This window comes from Arachis hypogaea, chromosome 6 (genome assembly GCF_003086295.3).
Source record: "Arachis hypogaea cultivar Tifrunner chromosome 6, arahy.Tifrunner.gnm2.J5K5, whole genome shotgun sequence".
NCBI lineage: Eukaryota > Viridiplantae > Streptophyta > Magnoliopsida > Fabales > Fabaceae > Arachis > Arachis hypogaea.
The window spans coordinates 60836072-60851223 of NC_092041.1; the positions used below are offsets into that span (position 1 = coordinate 60836072).

The 15152-nt window shown below is 36.4% G+C and overlaps 2 non-coding genes across 2 annotated transcripts; both read left to right on the plus strand.

Moving 5' to 3' along the window:
• The first annotated feature begins 5295 nt into the window (after positions 1-5295).
• Positions 5296-5404, plus strand: LOC112699574 (small nucleolar RNA R71). The gene has a single exon (XR_003152521.1). It is a non-coding gene; the product is annotated as a small nucleolar RNA R71 (small nucleolar RNA).
• Positions 5405-5516: 112 nt separating this feature from the next.
• On the plus strand, positions 5517-5624 carry LOC112699576 (small nucleolar RNA R71). Its single transcript, XR_003152522.1, has one exon. It is a non-coding gene; the product is annotated as a small nucleolar RNA R71 (small nucleolar RNA).
• Positions 5625-15152: the final 9528 nt, after the last annotated feature.

Consider the following 15152-nt stretch of genomic DNA (forward strand, 5'->3'; position numbering starts at 1 on the left):
AAAATAAAACAAAAGGAAAACAAAATAAATTTTCGAAAACTAAAATAAGATCAAAGCAACTTGAAAACTAAATCAATTAGTTAATTAAAAAGATTTTGGAATTAGCAATTGAAAAGATATGATTGAAAATTATTTTGAAAAAGATTTGATTTTTTTTTTAAATGAGGAAAGAGAAAAACAACAAAATGACACCAAACTTAAAATTTTTTAGAAAATCAGACATAAATTTTCGAAAACTCAAAGGAAAACAAAAAAAGAAGACACCAAACTTAGAATTTTTAAAGATAAAAAAGGGACTAAGGACATGCAAATTCGAAAAATTAAAAAAAAAAACAAAAGCATGCAATTGACACCAAACTTAAAATATGAGACTAGACTAAACTAAAAGACTCTAAACCAACAAAAATAAAACAGTCCTAATCTAAGCAACAAGATAAGCCGTCAGTTGTCCAAACTCGAACAATCCCCGGCAACGGCGCCAAAAACTTGGTGCACGAAATTGCAATCACACTTTTGCAATCCCGCACAACTAACCAGCAAGTGCACTGGGTCGTCCAAGTAATACCTTATGTGAGTAAGGGTCGATCCCACGGAGATTGTCGGCTTGAAGCAAGCTATGGTTATCTTGTAACTCTTAGTCAGGATATCAATAATTATCAGGTTTGGTTGTGAAAAGCAAAAGAACATGAAATAAGTACTTGTTTTGCAGTAATGGAGAACAGGTTGAGGTTTTGGAGATGCTCTATCTTCTGAATCTCTGCCTTCCTACTGTCTTCTTCTTCAAGCACGCAAGGCTCCTTCCATGGCAAGCTGTATGTAGGGTTTCACTGTTGTCAATGGCTACCTCCCATCCTCTCAGTGAAAATGTTCAACGTGCTCTGTCACAGCATGGCTAATCATCTATCCTTTCTCAATCAGGTCGGAATAGAATCCAGTGATTCTTTTGCGTCTGTCACTAACGCCCAGCCTTCAGGAGTTTGAAGCTCGTCACAGTCATTCAATCCTTGAATCCTACTCAGAATACCACAGACAAGGTTTAGACCTTCCGGATTCTCTTGAATGCCGCCATCAGTTCTAGCTTATGCCACGAAGATTCTGATTAAGGAATCCAAGAGATATCTACTCAATCTAAGGTAGAACAGAGGTGGTTGTCAGGCACACGTTCATAGTTGAGAATGATGATGAGTGTCACGGATCATCACATTCATCAGGTTTAAGAACAAGTGATATCTTAGAATGGAAGCAAGCATGATTGAATGAAAATAGTAGTAATTGCATTAATCCATCAAGACACAGCAGAGCTCCTCACCCCCAACCATGGGGTTTAGAGACTCATGCTGTAGAAGATACAATGAGAAATGTGTAAAGTGTCATGAGGTACAGATACAATGTCAAAAGATCCTATTAATAGTGAACTAGTAACCTAGGGTATACAGAAATGAGTAAATGACGTAAAAATCTACTTCCGGGGTCCACTTGGTGTGTGCTTGGGCTAAGCATTGAAGCTTTCATGTGTAGAGACTTTTTCTGGAGTTAAACGCCAGCTTTTATGCCAGTTTGGGCGTTTAACTCCAATTCTTATGCCAGTTCCGGCATTAAACGCCGGGAATTCTAATGCTGATTTGCAACGCCGGTTTGGGCCATCAAATCTCGGGCAAATTATGAACTATTATACATTGCTGGAAAGCCCAGGATGTCTACTTTCAAACGCTGTTGAGAGAGCACCAATTGGGCTTTTGTAGCTCCAGAAAATCCACTTCGAGTGCAGGGAGGTCAGAATCCAACAGCATCTGCAGTCCTTTTCAGCCTCTGAATCAGATTTTTGCTCAGGACCCTCAATTTCAGCCAGAAAATACCTGAAATCACAGAAAAACACACAAACTCATAGTAAAGTCTAGAAAAGTGAATTTTAACTAAAAACTAATAAAAATATAATAAAAACTAACTAAAATATACTAAAAGCATACTAAAAACAATCCCAAAAAGCGTATAAATTATCCGCTCATCAGTGATCCACCAACATATAGCCTGCCATGGAAGGGACACGCGTTTCTGGAAGAAGAAGACAGTAGGAAAGCAGAAATTCAGAAGACAAAGCAACTCCAAAACCTCAACCTGCTCTCTATTATTGAATAACAAGTACCATTCTTTTCATGCTCTTTTACTTTTCACAAACAAAATCCTTTTTATTATTAATCGCCTGTCTAAGAGGTACAAGATAACCATAGCTTGTTTCAAGCCGGCAATCTCTGCGGGATCGACACTTACTCACGTAAGGTATTACTTGGATGACCCAGTGCACTTGCTGGTCAGTTGCACGGAGTTGTGAAAAAGTGTGAATCACGATTCCGTGTACCATAAACACATAGTAATACATATGATGAATGCTTGTCCTACTTGCTGTGATATCACATTGTTGATTCAACTGCCAACCTGACACATTCCCATGGGAATGTCGCCTTTCGGTCATGAATATAAGTGGGAACCCCAGGGATATCGTGCCTGGCACGCGGTTCAGAGATATAGTACCCGGCACACTCTTGTGATTCTGAAAGGATGCAAATGGGATACTCAACAACAGACCTCACATCTCAATGTAAGTGGGATAAATCATCGACCTTACGCCGCAGTCGCGACCTCGACTAGCGGGATTAACCAACCATCCTTGCCAGGCGCACGGCGTCTCAACTATCTCAGTACAAAACAATATATATATCTATATTCCATCAGTGATCACTTCCAGTATTCAATATTTTCTCATTTATCTTATGTTCACAGACTCGTCACAAACCTTATGAATTTTCTTATTTTCATAGCTCATCATACTCATCATCAATATAGTACTACAATGGTCCACTCACAAACTTCAAAAACCTAAGTCCATCTTCTAAACATTTTACCAAAAAATATCTAGTTAAACTCACTTAGGGTATTCTCTGTGTTTCAAAGCCTAAATACAAGCTAAGGAACGTTAAATAAGTGTTACAAAAGTTTACAAGCTTACCGGGAAGGTAAAATGATTGAAAACAAGGTTTTTATTTGAAAAGCAGGGCTTGTACATACGCATAGAGGTGTGCATACGCACACAAGGTGTAAATTTCTATTTTATGCGTATGCATGAATACGTCCGGACGCACTCAACAGAAGGCTCTTCCCAACTTGTGCGTACGCACAACTTGCAACTTCCACAGGGTGTGCGTGCACACAGCCCTCGTGCATACGCATTAGTCATAACACTCGTTCTGCTCATTGTATAGCCACAGGTGTGTGCGTGAGCACACAAACCAGAACTTACAATTTTCTACAACATCACATAATTTTAGATTTTTGACACCAACTTCCAACGATCATATCTTTTTCTACGAAATTTCGATTTCCACGAAATTAATACCATTTTAAAGCTCTTTGAATTATCTTTAATTTGATATGAAATTCAATCAATTTCAAAAATCAAGGCTTAATATTTGATCCGCCAAATATGGCCAATAATCCGTTTTTACCGAAAACCTTTAAACCTCACTTTTACCAAAACTCTCAATTCAAAACGCCTTATTCCACATCCAAAACAATCCCAATGTACCTAAATTATAGTCATATACCTTCTCGTCATTCCACAACTTAGAAACATATAATATCATCCATTCTATACACCAAATTTCACTTACAAAACTCAAATCTCAATAATTAACATCACAAAACATCATTTCATCATCCTCAACATTTATCAACATCAACAAGCCTTATAATTCATTATCAATCCTCATAATCATCATTATTCAACCCCACACCATAAATCAACATGATCATTCATCAAAATCATAACAATCATCAAAATCATCATACATCAACAATTATCAACAACCAATTCAATCCTATGCTAAGGTTTACTAGTCTAAGTATCCAGAAATATTACATATTATATAGAGAAAACCAAAACCATACCTTGACCGATTCCCAATACATCCAAAACACCAAATTTGTGTCCAAAAGAAGTCTCCGATCACCAACAAATCATCAACTGACATCCAAAGCTCCAATAAATTCCAACAATCACAAGAACTCAAAATAAAATCATACAAATTACCATAAATTAACATAGAGTTACCAAATTCACAAATCCACAAAGGTAAAGAGATTTCTTACCTTTCCCAATGGTGTTTGTGGAATAAACCACCAATAACCCAACCTTAGATACCACCTAATAAATCAAAAACACAAAATCTACTCAATACTCAAGTGCAAAATTTTGAATTTCTTAGGAATGCAGAATGGAGAAGAACTTTCAAAATCTTACCAACAAAAGATGGATGAAACTAACAGACACGGCAAGATCTTCGCGTAGCAACTAACGGCACACAAATCAGAGCACCGTAGCTCAAGTTATGAGCTTGGGAAGTTAGTGATGAATAGTAACAATGGTGGAAAAGCTCTCTCCTCTTTCCTCTTTCACTTCAGCTGTGTTTTTGAGTTATGTGGTGAAATGGGGCTGAGTTAGCCTCACTTAAGGTGTTTTATATGTTGGGCTTGGGCCTAACTTGGGCCCAGTCCAACTCATTAGCATTTTTGGCCCATTTGGCCCAATTAGAGAGGATTCATATTATTCTATCTTACCCAAGTTTATTCAGTTATCATCACTACTTCTTGTGCTGGTCCATGGTGTTACCAACACTAAACTTAAGGGTTTACACCAAGCTTAGAGATTTATGTTAAACTTAAGATTGCCAAAATAATGGGTGTAAATCATGGAAAAAGCATACGTGCATGGAAAGAAAAAGGATAAGATAAAACCTTAATCAATGTGATTTTAAATTAGGGGTATTGAATTTGAAAATGTCCGGCGTCAGTTAAGGATGCTAGGTATCTTTGCATTTGTACTCCCTGGGAACTTTATTGATTCACACGTCAGGCATGTGATCATGGCGCCTATCGCATAATCCCCAAAATATTATTTTTTTAACATAAATCAGAAGAATGGAAATATGCATGCAACAGAGGAAGAAGAAGGAGAATAAGATGATGATAATAACTAAGTGCTCTTAACCAAAAGGAACAAGAATGCAAAAGAAGATATTAATCATGGGTTGGTTGTCTCCCAACAAGCGCTTTTCAATGTTGTGTGTTTTATTCATCTCTTTATAGTTTTCCTTCCTCAAATTGTTGGCTATAATCGCTATTGCTGCTAATACCTCTTCAGATGTTCTTTTTAGTAATGAACCTTTTACTGCTGAATCGATTATTACTTTCGAGGTTTGAAAATCTTTATCATAAAAGAAGTATATTATCAACCAATCGAATAGGGCATGATGTGGACATCCTTTGAGCTATTTTTTATACCTCTCCCATGCTTCATAGAATGGTTCATTCGATTTTTTGAGAAAAAGAAGTGATGTCCTTTCTTAATCATATTACACATTCATTATCAGTCGTTATTCTGTCTAACACCAATGAAAACAAGATTAAATATATCTTGTGGAATAAAGGGAGCAGAAAAGAAGTATATTATCAACCAATTGAATAGGGCATGACGTGGACATCCTTTGAGCTATTTTTTATACCTCTCCCATGCTTCATAGAATGGTTCATTCTCTTTTTGAGAAAAAGAAGTGATGTCCTTTCTTAATCATATTACACATTCATTATCAGTTGTTATTCTGTCTAACACCAATGAAAACAAGATTAAACATATCTTGTGGAATAAAGGGAGGAAATAATAAAGACAGAAGAATTAGGAAAAGAAAAAGGACGTGGAATAAAAGAAACTAAAGGATAAGGAATTTTAAACCAACTAAAGGGATGAAAAAATAAAAGAAAGTGAAATATGATATAAATTTAGAAAAGATTTAAACAAAATAAAGAAGATAAAATAAAAGAGGATCAACAAAAAAAAGAAAAATAAGAAAGGAAAAAGAAAACGTGAAAAAGAAGAATAGAGAAAATAAAAGAAAAGATAAAGAAGTAAACTCAAAATAAAAAAACAAAAAGTGAAATAAAAGAAAAGAAAGTAAACAAGATCTAAGTTATGTTTTAATCGGATATTACATTGTCAATCTCTATTAATTCCTGACAACGACGCCAAACACTTAATGAGAAAAAATTGAAGCTCACGGATAATGGCAAGTGTATTTGATCACTCAAGTAATACCACAGTGAGTAGATATCCTTCCCACGAGGATTAAAACATTTAGCAAACAAATGGAAGATTAAATTCCAAACTAGATTAATAAAACCTTATTTTAAAGGGGACAAAATTGTGTCATGCTGAGAGCATGAGAACCTTAAACGCTTGAATGCTTATGAACAAAGAGCTTGAATGTTGATTTGAAAGACGACAGTAATAGTGAGGGTTAAAGACTTCGGAGTTGTTTATGCTTTTAGAGAAATCAAACCTTGTTTACTTATCTTGAAGTTTGCAAGATATTTCATAACAAATCTTTAGTAACTGATTTCCAATTCATTGGTTCCTCAGTTTCTCAAGAATTACTTAGTCATAAATTAATTAATCAAAAGATTAAGCATACAAATTATTTAGTTTTCTAATAAAATTTAAAAGTAGTTCTTAGGTCGAATTACATGTCACATTTGGATTACTGATGAGCGAATATTTTATATGCTTTTTATCATCATTTTCATATAGTTTTTAGTATGTTTTGTTTAAGTTTTATTGAGTTTTCATAGGTTTTAGTGTAAAATTCACATTTTTGGATTCTACTTTGAGTTTGTGTGTTTCTGTGCAATTTCAGGTATTTTCTGGCTGAGATTGAGGAGTTGGAGAAAAAGTCTGATTCAGAGGTAGAAAAAGTACTACAGATGTTGTCCGGGTCTGACCTCCTTGCACTTGAAAGAACATTTTTGGAGCTACAGAGGTCTATACTTTGCTTCAGAATTGAAGGCCCAAAACGGGCGTTCAACGCTAGCCTCCTGCCCTATTCCAGCGTTCAATGCCCTAGAGGCCTCCTAACACGTGGATCTCATTCAAGCTCCGCCCAAACACTGATCAAGTGGGACCCAGAAGTAGATTTTAGCACTAAAAGACTATTTTACCCTTCTTATGTAATCCTTAGTCATTAGTCTAGTCTTTATTTGAGAACTTTTACACCTTTCAAGGATCTTCCATGACTTTATGCCTTGTTTTCAAATTCTACATTGTATTTTCTATCAGTGTGAGTTTCTAAACCTCATAGGTTGAGGGGAGGAGCTCTGCTGAGTTTTATGGATTAAAAAGTACTACTGTTCTACCTCAATACATGTTTTATTCTCTATTCTAAGATGTATATCCATTCTTCATCATTATGAATGCGTTGAACCGGCATAAGGTTATCTCATTCTACATAGGATCAGCATGAGTCTTTCATTGGATAATAACGAATCTCTAGTTTGATCATACATCTCTTAGACGGCTGATTCATAACTTCGATGGGGACTTCTTGAGACACCAGTTCAGCTAAAGTATGGGAAGATTAGAGTCTTTATGGTAGAGGCTAGAACCAAATGCACAACATTCTCTGATCCAGAAGATTCGACCTTGTCTGTGGCATTTTGAGTAGGATCACCAAGGAGAATGAACTGCAAGAGCTTCACCCTCCATTAGAATGAATCCGCACTAACCCTGGGGTTCATATCTGGAGGAGTATTGGCGATCTCTTAAAAAAGACGTTAATCACATAGAGCCTGCTATAGAAGAAATTATTCACAGTTGAAGAAGACAATAAGACCAGATTAATCCAGAAGAACAAAGCATCTCAAAGCCTTAACCATCTTCATATCATTGCATTCACCATCAACTGGGTAACATTTTACTTATTTTTCTTTTATGAGAATTAAACAAACAAAGATCTACAAGATAACCATAGCTTGCTTTAAATCACAATCCTCGTGGGATCAACCCTTACTCACTCAGGTATTACTTGGACAACCCAGTGCACTTGCTGGTTCAGTAGCGTGAGGTGTAATTCCGCGCCTACCAAGTTTTTGGTGCCGTTGCCGGGGATTGTTTGAGTTTAGACAACTAACAGATTATCTTGTTTCTTATATTAGGTAATTTCCTTTTTTTATAGGTTTAGTTTTATTTCACCTGAGTCTTCTATTTTCTTTTCAAAAAGCTTTCAAAAATATTTTCTTTTCTTTATCAATCTTTATCTTCTGTTTGAGTCTTTGTTCTTGTTATTGTTTGAGTCTTTTTCAAATTTCTTGAGTCTTTTTCTAAAAATTTTCAAAAATAGTGTCTTTTGCTTGAATCTTGTGCCTTCTTGTGTGTTTTCTTTTAAAATTTTTCGAAAGTAGTGTTCTTGGTTTTCAAAATTTTTAGGTTTGGTGTCCTTTGAATGTTCTTGTTTTCTTTTAATTCTGAGTTTTGTTATTGGGTGTTCTTTTTTATCTTCAAAGTGTTCTTGTTTTTCTTGTTCTTTTGATCTTAAAATTTTTAAGTTTGGTGCCTCTTTGTCTTTTTGTTATTTTTCTCTTTCTTCATTAAATTCAATATTAAAAAATATCTTTTCTTATCTTTATCTCAATTTTCAAAAAAAAAATCAACAAATTTTTCAAATTTTAATTTTAAAATCCTTATCTTATCTTGTCCTAGTTTTAAATTTCAAATTCAAATCTTTTCAAAATCAATTTTTTTCAAAAATCATATCTTTTTCAATTTACTATCTTATATTTTTTTATCTTTCTTTAAATTTCAAAAATCTTATCTTATCTTATTTCAAATTCAAATTTTAAAATTAATTTCAAAAATCAAAATTTCAAATTTCGAATTTCAAATTTCAAAATCAAATTTTCTTCAAAAATCAACTTTCAAATCTTACCTTTTTCAATTCTTTTTCAAATCTTTTTAAATTCCTATCTTATCTTTTCTAATTTCAAAATTCAAAATCAAATCTTTTTAAAATCTTTTCAATTTCTATCTTATCTTTTCCAATTTTCAAATTTTAAATTCAAATCTTTTCTAATCTTCTATCTTATCAATCTTTCTTAATTAGTTACTTGTTTTTCTCTTTCTTCTTTTTCAAACTTCATAACTACTTCTTCTCTCTTCTAATTTTCGAAAATTCTCTTATATTCCCCTCTCTTATTTTTCAAAAGTTCATTATTTAATTTTCAATTATTTTTATTTAATTAGCTATTCATTTCCAATTTCATTAATAAATAAAATAAAAACAAAAATATTTTCTCTTTTGACTTTTAATTTTTGAATTCCTCATCTCTTTATTCGAATTCTTCTTCTCCTTCTTCTATATTCATTCTTCATTCTTCTCTTCTTCTTCACGTCTCACTAGAAGTCCTCTATACTCAAATCAGACATTGAAGCATCTTTTCTTTCTTTCTTTCTTGTTTTCTTTTTCCTGTTTATGACCAGGAATAGAGATAAAGAGCATCTCTTTAAACCTGATCCTGAACTTGAGAAGACCCTGAGGAGGTGTCTACAACAAGTTAAAGTAGAATACTCTAGAGGAAACCTCACAGATCTATTTGAACAATAAACAATCAATATAGACATGGCAGACAATGCTAATGGTAGAAGAGAAGCAAGAAAGGTTCTTAGAGCCTATACTGCACCCAATTCTGATTTCTATGGGTACAGTATATCTATCCCTGTTATCAATGCCACCAACTTTGAGCTGAAAGTTAAACTGGTGACTTTAGTTCAATAGAACTACGAGTACCATGGACTTCCATAGGAAGATCCAAATAAATTCTTATCTGACTTCTTGCAGATATGTGACACAATTAAGACCAACGGAGTGAGTCATGAGGCCTATAAACTTATGCTCTTTCCTTTTGCTGTAATAGACACAGTTAGGGTGTGGTTAGATTCTCAACCTAAAGAGAATCTTAACACATGGGAGAAGGTGGTCAATGCATTCTTGACCAAGTTCTTCCCACCTCAAAAGTTGAGCAGACTTAGGGTGGATGTTTAAACCTTCGGAGAAAAAGAGGGTGAATCCTTCAGAAAAAGTCCTACCATGATCTCATATTGGACCACACTAGACATCTTCTCTGATGGCCGTTCTGAGATATCCAAGCTGTCACTGGATAACTCTGCTGGTGGATCACTCCACTGGAAGAAAACGCCTGAAGAGGCAAGAGAACTCATTGACATGGTTGCAAACAACCAGTTTATGTACACTTCTGAAAGAAACCCTGTCAGTAATAAGGTACCTCAGAAGAAAGGAGTTCTTGAAATTGATACTCTGAATGTCATACTGGCTCACAACAAGATCTTGACCCAACAGGTCAACATGATCTCCCAGCAGGTGACTGGAATGCAAGCTGCAGCTGGCGGTACTCAAGCAGCTTCCTCTAAAGAAGAATCTTATGATCCTGAACAACCCATGATAGAGGAGGTGAATTACATGGGAGAACCCTATGGAAACACCTACAAACCCTCATGGAAGAATCATCCTAACCTTTCATGGAAGGATCAGCAGAAGCCTCAGCAATGCTTTAACAATAATCAAGGTGGAAGGAACCAAAATAGGTTCAGTAATAGACCACCATTCCCACCTTCTTAGCAAGAATCAGAGACTTCTAGGTAGACCATCTCTGACTTAGCCACCATAGTCTCTGAGCTTTCAATGACCACTCATAGTTTTATAATTCAAACTTGGTCCCTCATTAGAAGCATGGAGGTACAAGTTGGTACAAGTAACACTGAAGTTATTCCAAGGGAAGAGTGCAAGGCCATCACTGTAGAAGTTGATACCAAAACTAAGGGGGGAAGGGCAGGCATTGAACGCCATTAAGAAAGCCCTTACTGGGCGCTCAACGCCCAACGATATGCCACTCTTGACGTTGAACGCCAGTGAGGTACACCCCATTCCGTGATCAACGCCCAAACCTAAACCATCACTGGCATTGAACGCCAGGAAGGATGTCCCTCCTGGGCGTTCAACACCCAAACCTATACCATTACTGGCAATGAACGCCAATAAAGAAGACCTTCTTGCGCATTTAATTCTCACAACACCACAAGAGCTGGCGTTGAACGCCAGTAAAGGGATCTCTACTGGGCGTTCAACGCCCACTGAGGATGTCCCTACCCATGAACTCAAGGAAATTAAGGGTCATGTAGGGATCATAGAGGTTCCACTGAATGCACTTCTGCAATTCATGAGTTCTGATGAACACTCATACTCTGATGAGGATGAAGACACTAGAAAAGAGCAGATTGCTCGGTACCTAGGAGCTCTGATGAAGCTAAATGCCAAGCTATTCAGAACTGAGACACTAGAGGAAGAACCTCCAGTGCTGACAAAGGAACTGAATGCCTTAGCTCAGTAGAGGCTACCTCAAAAGCTTTTGGATCCCAGATGCTTCTTGATTTCTTGTACTATAGGCACTATTACTTTTGAAAAAGTGCTATGTGACCTTGGTTGAAGGATTAACCTCATGCCCCTCTCGATAACGGAGAAGTTGGGAATCTTTGAGGTACAAGCTGCAAACATCTCATTAGTGATGGCAAACAAATCAATGAAGAAAGCAAATGGCTTAGTAGAGGATGCCTTGGTGAAGGTTGAACACCATTACATCCCTGCAAACTTTATCATTTTGGATACTAGGGAAGATGAGGATGACTCTGTTATCCTTGGCAGATCATTCCTAGCCGCTGCAAGTGCTATAATTGATGTAGCTAAGGGAGAACTAATTTTACAACTATGGGAGGATCACATCTTGTTCAAGATTCCTCATCCCAACTCTCCCTCTAAAAACATAGAGATAACTATGCAATACTTAGTGTTCCAACTATCTCATTCAGTATAGAGCTTTACTAAGCCCCTACTCACCAATTCTAAGTTTGGTGTTGGACAGTCATCATCAAGCTCTAAGAAAGATACTATGAAGAAAGTACCTAAAGGCTAGAGGGACAAAAAGGTCCCAACAGAAGGCCTTTCACTTGGCATGAGAGTTGTCTTCACCAAGAAACCAGTCATACGACATATAGTGAGTCGTATCCTATCTCTAGAGCATGTGGAGTTCATTAATGAAAAGACAAGAAGAAAGTTCACTATAAGGAGCGAAATTCTGAGACCGTATCGATCTCCATGATGAGCAAGCTATTAACGTTAAAAAAGCACTTGTTGGGAGGCAACCCAATCTTAATTATTATTACTTATGTTTTTCTTTAAATTTGTTTTTCCTAGTTTTTTTTTTGTAGGTCAATGATCATGTGCAGCAGTCAGAATAGAAACAGAAAGGTTCAGCAATGAAAACAAAGCACTCTGGATAGAGTGTCTTGCTAGCATTCAAACGCCAGCCAGGGAGCACAAGCTGGGCATTCAACGCCCAAAATGGCAGCCTTGTTGGCATTGAACGCCAGCCTTGGGCAGAGCTTGGGTGTTCAACGCCTCAATCAGCAGCATAGCTGGCGTTGAACGCTAGCCAAGAGCATGGTATTGGGCATTCAACACCCATGAAGAGGGCAGGGAATCTAAATTCCCTAGCCTCTCTGGACCAGTGGGTCCCACAGCAACTCTACCTACCTCACTTATTCTCTCTTCTTTTTCACACTTTACCATACACTCTTCCCTATAAACCCTAGCCTAATCACATCTATATCACTTCCCCAAAACCATCATAACTCCCACCAACTCCCACCCAATTTAAAATCAAATTTCCCTCCTATTTACCCTACCCATGACCGAACCCTAACCTAGCCCACTCCTACAAATACCCCCTCTTAATAACCCTTCATACACACACTTCATATACCCTAAAGCCCCGTTGGCCAAATTGCTTTCTTCCTCCTTTTTCTTCTATTTTCTTCTTCTTTTACTCCATTCTTCTCTTTTATTTATTTTTGCTTGAGGATGAGAAAAGCTTTTAAGTTTGGTGTGGGAAAGGCATTACTTTTTGCTTACCATTACCACTGATGGCACCCAAGGTTGGAGAACCCTCTAGAAAGAGTAAAGGAAAGGCCGTAGCCACCACCTTTGAATCTTGGAAGATGGAGAAATTCATCACCAAATCCCACCAAGACCACTTCTATGAAGTAGTGGCAGAGAAGAAGGTGATCCTTGAGGTCTCTTTCAGGCTTAAGAAGAATGAGTATCCAAAAATATGAAGAGAGATCCGGAGAAGAGGATGGAAAGTCCTAACCGATCCCATTCAAGAAGTTGGGATTTTAATGGTGCAAGAGTTCTATTCTAATACATGGGTCCCAAAAAACCATGACATTAGCGTGAACCTAAATCCTAAAAATTGGAGCACCATGGTCCAAAGAAGAATCTTGGACTTTAGTTCGGAAAGTATGAGGTTGGCGTTCAACTTGCCTTTCATGCAAGAAGACCCACATCCTTACACTAGAAGAGTCAACTTTGATCAAAGGATGGATCAAGTGCTCTCAGACATCTGTGTGGAAGGAGCATAGTGGAAAAGGGATTCCCAAGGCAAGCCTACTCAACTAAGAAGGCTTGACCTCAAGCCTCTAGCTAAAGAATGGTTGAAATTCATCCAATGCTCCATTATTCCTATTAGTATTCAGTCAGCAGTGAACATTGATAAAGCCATCATGATTCATTGCATCATGATTGGGAGTGAGGTGGATGTACATGAGGTGATACCTCAAGAATTGTACAAGATAGCTGAGAAGCCTTCCGCCAAAGCAAGGTTGGCATTCCCTCACCTCATTTGTCACCTATGCAATTTAGCTGGAATTGTCATAGAAGGAGACATCTTCATTGAGGAGGGCAAGCCCATCACTAAGAAGATGATAGAGCAAACTAGAGAGCATACACATGAGCCTGTGCAACTGCCTCAGTATGAGATCCCTAAGATGCCTCAAGGGATGTATTTTCCTCCTTAAAGCTATTGGGATCAATGGCATACTTCCATGGAAGAATTAAGCTCTAACGTGAATCAGTTGAGGATGGAGCATCAAGAGCATTCCACCATCCTCAATGAAATAAGAGAATATTAAAGGGCTTTGAGGAAAGAACAACAAAGACAAAGGAGTGACATTGAAAAGATCAAGCACTACATTGGATCCTCAAGGAGGAGTAGCAGCCGCCATAACTAAGGTGGATTCATTCTCTTAATCCCCTTTTCTTATATTATTTTTCTGTTTTCTGTTATATTTTATTGTCTGTTCTCTTGTTCTTGTTGCATGATCATCTATGTCTTAAGGTTATAAAATATTCCATATATCTCTCACCTTACTTAAAAAAAAATTTATTTGGAAAGAATTGAGAGATACATGAATTTCAAATTATATAATAAGAATAGTTCAATTATCTTGATGTGGTGGTATTGCTTTTATTTTCTGAATGTATGAATAAATAGTGCATATTTGAAATTGAAATTAAGAATGTTGGATCTTAAAAGAATGATGAAAAAGGAAAAGTATTATTGGTAATATGAAAAATCCAAAAATTGATTATTGAAGCAAGAAAAAGTAGCAAAAAGTAAAAGAAAAAGCTTGTTCCAATAAAAGAAAAAATATATATAATAATGCATGCGAAAAAAAAAGACCAGCAAAAGAAATAAATAGAAAAAGCCAATAGCTCTTTAAACCAAAAGGTAATGGCAAAAAGCCAATAACTCTTTAAACCAAAAGTCAAGGGTAAAAGGATCCGATGATCCTAAGAGTGTGCTTAAGAACTCTGAACACCTCTATCTGGGGATTCTAGCAAAGCTGAATCACAATCCAAAAGGGTTCACCCAGTTAAGTGTCTATGGCATTTATGTATCCAGTGATAATATTGGAAAACAAAGTGCTTAGGGTCACGGCCAAGACTCTAAAAGCTGTATTCAAGAATAAAAAAGAACTAAACTAGGAGAGTCAATAATGTCATCTGGATTCTAAGTTCATAAAGATGCCAACACTTTTGAGTTTAAATGGATAGTGAGATGCCAAAACTTTCAGAAGCAAAAGCTACTAAGTCCTGCTCATCTAATTGAAGCTGAGCTTCATTGGAAACTCTGAGATTTATTCTATCTTACTCTTCTTTTTATCCTAATATATTTTTAGTTGCTTGGGGACAAGCAACAGTTTAAGTTTGGTGTTGTGATGAGCGAATATTTTATACGCTTTTTGCCATCATTTTCATATAGTTCTTAGTATGTTTTGTTTAAGTTTTATTGAGTTTTCATAGGTTTTAGTGTAAAATTCACATTTTTGGATTCTACTTTGAGTTTGTGTGTTTTTGTGAAATTTT